This window comes from Ailuropoda melanoleuca, chromosome 5 (genome assembly GCF_002007445.2).
Source record: "Ailuropoda melanoleuca isolate Jingjing chromosome 5, ASM200744v2, whole genome shotgun sequence".
Taxonomy (NCBI): domain Eukaryota; kingdom Metazoa; phylum Chordata; class Mammalia; order Carnivora; family Ursidae; genus Ailuropoda; species Ailuropoda melanoleuca.
In genome coordinates, this window is record NC_048222.1 from 2,310,685 (window position 1) to 2,322,328 (window position 11,644).

Consider the following 11,644-nt stretch of genomic DNA (forward strand, 5'->3'; position numbering starts at 1 on the left):
CGAAACTGCGGTGGGCGGCGCGCGAGGGCCCGGGGGAGGCGCCCGCTGGGTCCCGGGAGGAGGCGCCCGCGAGCTCGCGGAGGAAGCACCGCGAAGTCTGGGCGGAGGCGCCCGCTTCGCGCTCAGCTCGTCGGAGGGAAGGGGAGACGGCGGGAGAAATACCCTTCTTTCACAGCAGTGATGAGACGGGACACATGAATAACCCCGTCAACCCTTTGTGACCTTAGCAGAGAGTGTCCCCAAACCGGAAGCCCGCAGAGAGTCAAGACCTTTCCACTTTTGCCACCAGCCCCCGTTGAGCTCGTCGCCCTCGGGGCCGACGTCTGTGCTGGGCTGTTTCTAGGTGGCGTGCGCTTCTCTGACTGCTGAACGGCGTGGTTCGGAGAAGGGGGGCAGGAGCAGAGTTCGGGGTGTCCCGAAGTCTGCCCACGCCAGCCCCACTTCTCTGTCCCCCGCTGTGGCTCCTTTCCCTCCTCCGCGGAAACGCTGGGCTTCCCCCACGGCCGCAGGCAGCGGCCCAGGACTGCAAACCCGAGCCCGCGCTGGCCCCGCCGCGAGCGGCCTCAGCTGCGGCCGTCACGGTGCCCGCGCGATGGAGCCCAGCTCTGGGGCCGGGGAACTCGCCCAGCCAAGGTCCTGCCGGTCCCAACTGTGGAACGCGATCCTCTCTTCCCTTCCCAGACAGGGCTCTCGCTTAAGCACTGTGCTCTCTGGGCTGCTCGCGGAGACTTCTGCCATTTTGCCACCCAGGGGCTCATCGCGCCCTGCTGGCACGTCGGGTGGTGGCAGGCCCTGGGCCCAGCACAGGACAGAGCTACTCCTGAGGCAACCAGCACACGGACAGAAGACAGAGAATGAGGCCCCGAACCCCTCATTCGGTGATGCATCCTTGCAGATTCCCAGGACTTTCACTGTCATGGGTGTGACTCTGAACCCAGGCAGAGCTCATCCCAAACTTGTCCTGTCAAAGGATTAGGAAAAGGAAGCCAATGAATGCCAAAAAGAAAACCAACTGCCACCACTACGAATAACAGCAAGAGAAAAGCAACAGCCTCATGACAGGGCCTGTCTTGCAACAGCTGCCCAACTTGCCTCTGTGTTCCTGTTGCATGAAGGATGGACTAGTTCATGCAGAGAGCTGCAGTCTTAGCAGAGAAGGGGGATACAGATGAGCCTTCAGAGATAGGTCCCCCAAATGCGGGCCTAGAGCGAGCCGGATAGGAGCTGCCGCATGGGGAAATGCATTTCCTCCAATAAGTGAGGCTAAGCTTAACCTTGTGAGTCTGGGATGCAGGAATGCAGAAAAGGGACTGGAGTCTCCTTTAAAAGGCATGCACTCTGAGTGTTGCCACTTTGGGGAATGGTTGTCCTTCATGCAACCTCGGAGTTCCTTCCCTCAACTCCTTTAGGTATCCCTTCTCAACGAGGCTTATTCTGATCACTATTTATAGTTGCACCCCTCCCCATTCCTGATCCCTCTTACAGTGCTCTATTGTAAGCAACTGGCTCTTGGTTTTGGTTTAGGTCGTGATTTCAGGGTTGTGAGATTGAGCCCCATATCAGGCTCTACGCTTAGCCCGAGATTCTCTCTTCCTCTCCCTGCCCCTCCTGCTTGTGCTTTCTCCTCGCTGTCTCTCTCAAATAAATAAATAAATATTAAAAGAAAAAAATAAATCCCTTGAAGTTTATTAACTTGTATTATGGTGCAGAATATGGCCTATCATAATGAATATAACCATGTGTACTTGAAAAGAACTTGGGTGCAGATATTCAGTATAATGTTTTATAAATATCAATTTGTTCCAGGTGGTGGATAGGGTTTTTTCAGATTTCCTATGTCTTTACTGATATTTTATCTAGTTAATCCATCATTACTGAAAGAAGGGTATTAAAATCCCCAGCTGTGATTGTAGAGTTGTTTATTTTCCCTTGAATTCTTTCCATTTTTTACTCCATGTACCGTGGAGCTCTGTTGTTAAGCTCAGACATATTTATGATTGTTATATCATCCTGATGAACTGACCCTTTTACCAATACAAAATATTATTTTATCGCTGGAAATACTCTCTGTCTTCAACTCTGTTATTAATATAGTCACTCCGGTCTTTTTATGCTTACTGGTTACATAGTACATTTTTTTCTATGCATTTATTTTAAACTTATCTGTCTTTTTATATTTCAGATGGTTCTCGTCTAGCAAACACATGTTCTTCTTTTTTTTAATGGATTCTAACAATCTTTGCTTTTTAATTTGAGTATTTAGACCATTAACATTTAACATTAACCTTTACTTTTCTTCCCGTACTATACTGGCTGGCATCTCCCAGACAATATTGAACATAAGCTGTGAGAATTGGCATTCTAGTTTCATTCTTAATCCAGGGGGGAGGGCAGAAGTGGAAAAGCTTTTAATAATTTATCACTAAATATAATGTTTCTTGATATATTGTTATTGCATTTTAAACTATCATTACAAAAAATAAAATTATTACATTTTGCATGAACTATTAGAAAATATTTTCCACGGAAATATCATAGCAACATCTCTTAATTTTGTTTCCATTTTTCTTTCACATTTTATATAACCTACGTAAGGGGAATGTTATTGAAACTGCATGTATTTTCCATGGCACCTTCGTGCCCTCTTTGCTGACATGTTGATCAATAGGTGGCACTCTTGCATTTTTGGTGTCTTCTGTCCATATGGTTTTGCCTTTAAGAAAGCACAACTACTTCTTTGATCAATATTAAAAACAATTATAAATTTAATCTGCTCTTATGGATGACTTCAAATGGCTAACAATGGCATTTACACCCAAACAGTCATTTTTAAATGTATTTATTCACACAATAAGCATTTATTGAATAGCTTTTCTATGGCAGACACTAGGCTGGACCCTGGGGATATACCAATTATATTAGAGATAATTTATTTCCTATGAAAGTTTCCAGAAAGCTAAAATATGTAAAAAAAAATTATATCCTACATGCTATACAAGGGAATAAAAAGAGCATTGAAGCTGAGAAAAAAAATAAAGAAGCATGTAAGTCCTGGCAGAATCTGGATACTTTTGCACAATTGATAACTCTGAGTTATATTCTGAAGGAGAAGTGAAAGTTCACCAGGGGAAGGAGGGGGCCAGGAATTACAGAAAGTCTGTATGTGAAAAGGTCAAGAGTCATTAGAAGTATTCCACGGTCTGTGAATGCAGTGACCTTCCAGAACCAAGAGCAAGGAGCCCACGAGGAGGATCAGTTTCAAATAAATCCAGGACCAACATAGTGTGGCAACTAGCAGGCAACTAGCAGAACTCATATCTCCTTCCTCCCCCTTCCCTGCACATTACCTTATAGGATGTTTACACGGAGGGGAAATTCATAATCACCACTGAGCTGGGGTGCTGGGGGAAGGTGGAGAATGAATCTGCTTGGTTTGCTCATTCCAAGCTAGGCTCTTCCCCTTCCCCACCAAATCCTCTCCCTTTGAAGGGGCCCAGACAGTCTAAATTCAGGTCTCAGGGACCCCATTACCTGCATACAGAAGCTGCCCTGAGGGGGATTCTACCCCAAGATGGACAAAACCGTCCCCCAACTCTTAGTACAGCTAAATTCAATCTCAGACCAGCCTTCCTTTCCACGAGTCTCTTACCCCTAAGACTCCTCAACATCTTCAACACCATTCAGGGTCATGGAGGTGCTGCCCTGTCCTCGGCTCTATGCCTGATACAGCAGTGCAGGGAGGAGAAGGCCATAGCCCTTGGATCAGACCCTTTTCTCTGGCTCCTATGATCTTGCACCTGTTTTGAACTCTGCTGCCAAGACATCTTTGGACCCCAAGGGCACTTTGCAGTAAGGTTTAAAAGTTCATGGGGCGCCTGGGTGGCACAGCGGTTAAGCGTCTGCCTTCGGCTCAGGGCTGATCCCGGCGTTCTGGGATGGAGCCCCACATCAGGCTCCTCCGCTATGAGCCTGCTTCTTCCTCTCCCACTCCCCTGCTTGTGTTCCCTCTCTCGCTGGCTGTCTCTCTCTCTCTGTCAAATAAATAAATAAAATCTTAAAAAAATAATAATAAAAAAATAAAATAAAAATTCTTTTAAAAAAATAAATAAATAAATAAAAGTTCAGTGAATCTACAAAACACCTAGGCTGCACCCTTTAAGAACTCATAGTCGTGAAAGAGTAAGAGGCTGAGGAACTATTCCATAGTAAAAGACACTAAAGAAACATGACAACTAAATGCAATGTGTGATCCCAGATTTGGGGGGTGGGGTGTTAAGAGAGACATCATTAAGACAGCTAGTGATGGGATGCCTGGGTGGCTCAGTCAGTTAAGCATCTACCTTCAGCTCAGGTCATGATCCCAAGGGCTCCTTGCTCAGCGGGGAGCCTGCTTCTCCCTCTGCGTGATGCTCCCCCCACTTGTGCTCTTTTTCTCTCTCTGACAAATAATAATAATAATAATAATAATAATAATAATAAAAGACAGCTAGTGAAATTCAAATTTAAAGATAAAATATTTAAGCATAGAGGATGATATCTGTAATTTAACCTCAAGTTTTTCAGCAATTATATATAGAGAGACACAGATCTATAAATAGATACGTGGGTGGAGAGAAAGCAAATGTGGCATGATATTAACAATTGCTGAACCTAGGTCAAGGGTATAGGAGAATTCTTTGCATTTATCTTGCAATTTTTCTAAAAGTTTGAAATTGCTTCAAAATAATTTTTTAAAAACCACAAGTCCTATGACCTTTGACCCATATCACCAGGGTCCAGGTTCAGTAGGGACTCCGTGCCTTCTAGGCTGTGAGATGAAGGGATCCTAAGGACGAGACAGGCTGCTTGGTTCTTCCCTTCGGGACTAGGGCTCTGTCTCTCTCTCACACACAGCCCCCTCTGAATCTCACCATCAATCAAATCCCACTATCACTCCCCTGGTCTGGTCTACACCTCCCTCTACCCCAATGGCTTTGTGTTGTGATGGCTTGTTTGTTTTGTTGTCTTATTTTTGATCTTTTTCTCTTTCTGCAACTGAGAGGAGAACTTCCAGACCCACCTGCTGTACTTCCAGTCCATCCTGAGCATGGATTTTTTTGTTTTGTTTTATCCTGTTTGGAGTTTTCTGATTATCTTGACCCTGTACATCTATGTCTTTCAATGTATTTGAGATGTTTTCACTCAATATTGGTTCAAATATTTTTTTTCCCACTCTGTGCTATTTCTCCTGTACTTGAGAGGCTCTGATGACCTAAATGTTAGAGTTTTCAAAATTGTCCTACTGACTTCAAGCAATTTGTTGAACCTTTAAAACGGGCTTTAAAATATTTATTTTTACCCAGCATCTGTAAATCTGAAATTGAGGCATGGCTTAGCTGGGTTCTCTGCTTCAGGGCCTCACCTGACTGCAATCTAGATATTGACTGACTCTGAGGTCTCATCGGAAGCACAACGGGGGAAATAGGCACGTCCAAGCTCACTCAGGTCATTGCCAAAACCAGTTCCTTACAGCTGCAGAACTGAGAGTTTAAATTTCTTGGGAGAGGTTGCCTGCAGTGTCGTCATGTGGGGGTTCCTAAATACAATCACTGGCTTCCTCAGAGCCTGCGAAGGAGAGACAGGGAGGCAAATCTGTTAACAAGACAGAGGCTAATATAACATAATACAATATAATCGTGGAAATTACATCCTTTGTCATATTCCATTGGTTAGAAGCAAATCACAGGTCACATGCATACTCAAGGACACAAACACAGACATGGACTTGAGGAGACAGGGATCATGGAGGCATCTTTGACTCGGTCTATCACATCATGAAGGAGACTGCAGACCAATCTGTAGTCCTGTATGTCCAGGGCTCTGGGCCTTAGCAAGATGTAGTCCTGAAGAGGTAGGGAGGCAAATAGACTAACGCTGGCAACTAGCATCTCAGTCAAGCTGCCTGCAGGATCAGAGACCAGATTTGTGATGGCCGGAATGTCATCGCAAGGTGGGAGACCTCGAATGATAGGATAAGACCTGGGTGGTTCTGGAATGTGAACCTTAAAATGCAGGTGAAGGCAACACAAAAAAGTCCTAGACAGAGCAAGGTTAGCCTTGAGGGAGAGAGAGAAGAAAGAGGAGAGATATTCAGAGACAGACAAGTAATAACACCAAAATTTGGTCTGCACACCGAAATTTCAAAATTCATGAACCCAAAAGACAGTGATCAAACTCAACAAATGGCATACGAACTTACTCCAGATGAAAATAATTTTAAAGTCAGACAAAGATAACTGTGTTTGGGATGCTCAAGGAAATAAATGAAAGATTCACTTCTACTTAAAAACACCAGGAAGGTGTGGCGCCTGGCTGGCTCAGTTGTTAAGCATCTGCCTTCGGCTCAGGGTGTGATCGAGCCCCACGTCGGGTTCCCTGTCCGGCTGGGAGCCTGCTTCTTCCTCTCCCACTCCCCGTGCTGTGTTCCCTCTCTCGCTGGCTGTCTCTCTGTCAAATAAATACATAAAATCTTTAAAAACAAAACAAAAAAAACACCAGGAAATTATGAAACTGAAATAGGTCAAAATTAAATAAGAAAAAATTGACTATTTTAAAAGTTTAGAAATACTAGAAAAAATATAGGCCTTGAAAGAAGAAACCTTATTGCTGAAATAAATCTTAGACTAAATATTATCCCCAGACTGAATTACAGACAAAATATAGTGGAAGAGAGTATAAGAGCATTTCTACACAAAGTAGCAGTGGGCTAATAGCTTCAGGATCAGCATCGTTCTGGAAGCTTCAGAGAAACACAAAACTTCAGGCCCGCCCCAGACCCACAGAGATACTTTACATTTTCATAAATTCACCAGGTAATTCATAGGCACGTTAAATTTCAGATGTGCTGCCTTAGGGCAGTGGAAGAAAATTTTGAAGAAATTGCTCAGAATGCAGAACAGAACAGAAAGACAAGATGCAGTTAAGAGTCAAAGATGGACAAGGGGTCAGGTAGACCTATAAGAGGTCAATCCAGAAGAGCAGAACAGAAGTATTTGGAGAGATAGTAGTCAGACTTTTTAGAATCAAGGACATGGATTTCTCAGATCATAAGTACACCACAGGTCCTGAGCAGAACAAACACAGGTGATTTATGCCTCTCTTTTGCCCAATTCTACTTTATTATTGAGCTGTTCCTCCACTGTCCCATCTGTTGTTTGGAAAAAAATTGTTCCTTTCATAGATAATATGTTAGCTTTCCATGGTAGCTTTTAAGAGTCTTTCTTTATCTTGAAACTCTAGCAAAAGCTGCTCTTTTCTTGCTGCCCTTGGGTGGATCCCTCTTTGTCTCTTCTTGCCATCTGGGGCTTTAGGTCTTAAAGGCTGTGATTAGGTTGCAGGTTTAGGGAAAGGTTGCAGGTTTTGTCCCTTTACTCCCGGGACAACGGGGTAGATCTGTCTTTTCCATATGGTGCACCCCACGTTCGAGGTGTCAAGACCCCACCAAAGGCCTATGGCCTTATAGAAACAATTCATCTTTATTTACTTGAAGAACACCTGGGGATATCTTCTTCGTGGACTTGAGGCTGATGCTGGTGACTGCTCAAATCCTTGAGGACCTTGATCTGGAGGCCTCTCCATTTATCAACTTCTTTCCACTTCAGTGTCATTTTGCAGCCAGAATTGGAGTGAGTTCTCGGACGGTCACTTAAGGAAGTGACGTGGAACGACGTAACGCGAAGCTCCTGAGGCCCGCTCCTTGTCCGCGCTCAGCCCCGCGTACCCGGTACCCGCCTCTGCCTCCTGCTCGGAAACAGAAGTCCGCTTTCATTCTCTTTCTCCCGCTCGAAGTTCCTCACTCAGTAGTACTTTTCCGTTGGGGATGTACGTGCTGTCATTCATCAGACATAACCGCCGGACTGAACTTCCTGAGAGTATAAACCTCATCATGCCCCACACTAGCTTCAAACGTTGTAATCATTTCCAGCCGCCTTGTTCTTTTCACTGGATGATATTTAACCACAGAGTGGATCTGCGTGTGTAACAGAAGAAAGGCTGGCATGGATTTTTTTTCATGTCTCTATATTTTTCCTCGTAGAATTCATGCAAATTTTACATTTGACCGAAACTGTTTAAAACAAATAAAAAGGGGCGCCTGGGTGGCTCAGTCGGTTAAGTGTCTGCCTTCAGCTCAGGTTGTGATCCCAGAGTCCTGGGACTGAGTCCCTGGAACGCATCGGGCTCCTTGCTCAGCGGGAGCCTGCTTCCCCCTCTGCCTGCAGCTTCCCCTGCTCCTGCTCTCTCTCTCTCTCTCTGACAAATAAATAAATAAATAAAATCTTTTAAAAAAATAATAAAATAAATAAAACAAATAAAAACATGTTCCTCAAAGTATTGCATAAAATTAGCACTTCAGAAAAAATGTTTTGTGTTTTTCCTGCCTTCTGGGCAGATTAGGCAAAAAAAAAAAAAAGTCCTCATTTGTCTTCTTTTTAACCATTTTCATTGGCTGCGCTGTCCGGTGCATTCCTATTTCTGTGTCCACATACTTTTGTGTTGAGGGTTGAGGAAGTGTAGGAACCACAAGATAAAATTCGTGCTCCCGAATACTGCATAAAAGGCCTTTGTGACCTGTTCTTGCTGATTTCTCCCCCAGATTTCCCACCATTCCCTGACTTGGAGTGTATGATCCGGGTGCTTCAGGTTTTCCTAAAATCAAAATGGGCTTTTTCTTTTTTTGATTACAGAATAAATAAACGCTCTTTGTATAAAACTTTAAACAATATAGGAAAAACCTAAGTAAGAAAGTCAGGTTTCTCCCTTTCCACGGAGCTAATTGTCTTACATATTATACTGTCTGCGACTCTCTCTCTTTCCGTCTATGTGTGTGTGTGTGTGTGTACATGTATACATAGACACATGCCTATACCTATATATATACACGCACACACACACATACATGCACACCTGTATTTATGCACACACACACACACACAGTTCTATAGGCATAGGCTGTAAATGCTGATTTTTTTGTAGTCACCTTTTTGTGTAGTTTCATAGTTTTTTTTACCAACTCCTTAGTTACCCGAACCAGATAACCAAAGTTAACAGCCAAGTCTGACTCACAGAATCTCATACAAACAAAGATACATAGATGCCGGGTTTTGTGTGTAAACATTTTTTAAAAACTGGGGTCCTCTGCATCTGTTTCACTCACTTAAATTCTATGACATTCTACAAAAGCATCCAAGTCAAATGGTACAGATGCAACTCATTCTTTTAAACTGTTGCTCACTCTTTTTTTGTATAAAGACGTATTGCAATCTGTTCAGTTAGTCTCCCACTGATGGGCTTTAGGCTCTTTCCAGTTTGCCTTTTTTTTTTTAAAGATTTTATTAATTAATTTATTTATTTATTTATTTATTTATTTGAGAGAGAGAAATAGTGAGAGAGAGCACTGAGCTGGGAGGAGAGGGAGAAGCAGGCTCCCCATGAGCAAAGAGCCCGACGCAGGACTCAATACCAGGACCCGGGGACCATGATCTGAGCCGAAGGCAGACGTTTCACCGACCTAGCCACCCCGACCCAGTTTTCCTTTTTTGAGTTGGATTTTAACTGAATATATTTATTAATTCCAAGAGGATCAACATTTTTATGACATTAAGCGCCCCCACCAGCAATTTAGTACATAGTTCCACTTAGCCAGGTCTTGTTTTAGGTCTTTTAATAACATTTTACTGTTTTCTTTCTTTGAGTCACACTTTTCCTGTTCAAACGATTCTGAAAAATTTTCCAGTTTTTGTTGCTAGAGAACATTAAATACGCCTTTCTATTTCAGTTCCTGGCCAGTTATTTCTACTACTGGGGAAAGCAATTGATTAAAAGAAAAAAATCTTTCCCATGTTTGCAGTCAGTTCTCCAAATCTCCTTCGTGCCTTTGCACTTTAATCCCTGGTCGAGTTGAATGATTGCAATTCCCCACACCACGCCTTTGTGCCTTGGCTCTTTCCGGAAGGTCCTTCCCCTATGTCACTGACTCACCCACACCTCCTGGGAAGACTGACCACAGCCATGCCTCCTCCTGGAAGCCTTCCCCTGACACCCCTGTGTTGGCGGGGTCCTCAGCTGCTCTCTCCTGGTATCTCTATTCATGAGTGTCTTGTTTGTTTTCTTCACTTTTCACCCCAGTTGTCTGTCTGTGTATAGGCTCTCTCAGTGGACTCTGACCTCTGTGCAGTCATGGGTCAGGTTTAAACAAATCGGTGTTCTCAGAAGCTAGCACCATGTCTGGAACACAGTACATTCTCAAAAAGAGTGTGGCATTAAACTGCTCTGATTGGAAACAGCTAATACCAGGCCAGAAAGACCTAACTTTCGAAGGACCTCTGATCTTTTCTGCTACATTACTCTTGATATACACATAAGTTACAGATACTTGTTCTCCTCGTACATAGCTCCCGGAGTTGATTTAACAACACTTTGTTCCATGAAAATTGTGATGGAGGATGAAGGGCTTGGACCAGAAGAAGTCTTGATTCTTGTTGGTGTGACTCAAGAATTCATCCACCCATAAATTAATGTTTAATGAACACATACTATAGAACAAATACTGTGCCAGGAACCGTGAATATAGCAATTTTTAAAACACATGGGATCCCTTCAGGGGAGATTGCAAAACTCAACTATACGATTACACTATTTCAGCAAAATATGCAGCTTGAAGAATATAGTTTGAATTTTACTTTTGGCATTGGACACTGTGGATTTTCCTTTAGTATATTTACTCCTATTTTGGGGGAATCTGTTCCTGGCTACTTTTTCTTTTCTTTTTTCTTTTCTTTTCTTTCCTTTTTAAGATTTTGTTTATTTATTTGACAGAAAGGGAGAGCACAAGCGGGGGGAGCAGCTGGCAGAGGGAGAGGGAGAAGCAGGTTCCCCTCTGAGCAAGGAGCCCGATGTGGGGCTCGATGCAGGGCTCATGTAGGGCTTTTTGTGGGGCTTGATCCCAGAACCCTGGGATCATGACCTGAGCCAAAGGCAGATACTTAACCCACTGAGCCATCCAGGTGCCCCTTGGCTATTTTTTTTACCAGGACTACTGCCAAGCCATGCTGTGCCTTCAAGCAAATTAGAAAATATCACACCTTCAGCAGACTAGACAAAAAAAAATCATCTCATTTGTCATCTTTTTAACTATTTTCATTGACTGATCAGGTACTCGATAACTTTACAATAACTCAATCACCAGAATTTTCATTAAAGGGAGGAAGGAACTATCATTTCAATTCTCCCTTCTACTCCTCCGTGATTTAAAAGTGGACTGAATAATGCTGCTCAAAGACTTCCATATCCTAGTCCCTGGAGCCTGTGAATATGTTAGTTTCTGTGGCAAAGGGCATGTTCCATGTGTGATCAAGTTAGGGATTTTGAGATCGGAAGACTCTCCTGGATTTTCCAAGTGAGCCCAGGATAAGTACAAGGGTCCTTATAAAGAGGGAGGCAGGAGGGTCCGAGTTAGGGAGAAAGATTTAAAAATGTAGGAAGGGGCTGTGAGCCAAGGAAAGCTGGTGACGTCTAGAAGCTGGAAAAGGTAAGGAAACGGATTCTCCCCTAAAGCCTCCAGGGAGAGTGTGGCCCTGCAGACCCTTGTTTTTCGGCCCAGTGAAAC